Below are 734 nucleotides of genomic sequence, written 5' to 3'. Positions count from 1 at the left end.
CGGGTAGCTTGGAAAAGGGCAAAAATAGGCAGCGGTGGGGGAAACGGGCAGAGAGGGAGAAGATGAAAATGGGGGGAGGAAGGAAAAAATCTACAAGTCTTGTATATGTATGTAATTTTTGAAACGGCCATGGATGTTTCAAAAGCAGCTGCAAAGAGAATTACAATATTTAAAAAATTGTTACAAAAGTCGTTACAACATTTTGACCGTGTAAAAAGTCGTTACAAGTTGTGCAGTTCATGGTAGCCGTGTAAAAAATCGTTACAAAGGCCATTACAAACTATGAATATGACGTCGTTTTGTTAATTGCAGTTCCAAAAGTCGTTACAAAGGGAATTCCAAAATAATCAATTATTTTCAATGAAATTGTCTGAAAAAATAAGTTGTCATTTTCGATGATTTAATACTGTGAGAACGTACCATTGTAGTGAGACAATATAATTAAAATAAATTAAAAAACAAAAGTTTGTATTTTATATTGATACATGTAAGTAGTTTGCAATAAATTTGTATATTCATAAATTTTAATATTACATGATGTAACTGTCATGTTATAGTGTTGAACTGCATGAGTTAATCGAGCAATCAAAATTAAGATCAAACCATCAAATATGATCACACTCACCAAAAAATCCACTCGACCAAGTTGTAGCCTTATTGGATATATGGATTTCGATATATCGTACTTGGAACGTAATAATAATTATTCAAGACGGTGTATTTCTAAATCAGGC

The sequence above is a fragment of the Sesamum indicum genome, linkage group LG10, assembly GCF_000512975.1.
Source record: "Sesamum indicum cultivar Zhongzhi No. 13 linkage group LG10, S_indicum_v1.0, whole genome shotgun sequence".
Lineage (NCBI taxonomy): Eukaryota > Viridiplantae > Streptophyta > Magnoliopsida > Lamiales > Pedaliaceae > Sesamum > Sesamum indicum.
The sequence above is the reverse complement of the archived record's forward strand: the minus strand, read 5'-3'. Positions refer to the sequence as shown.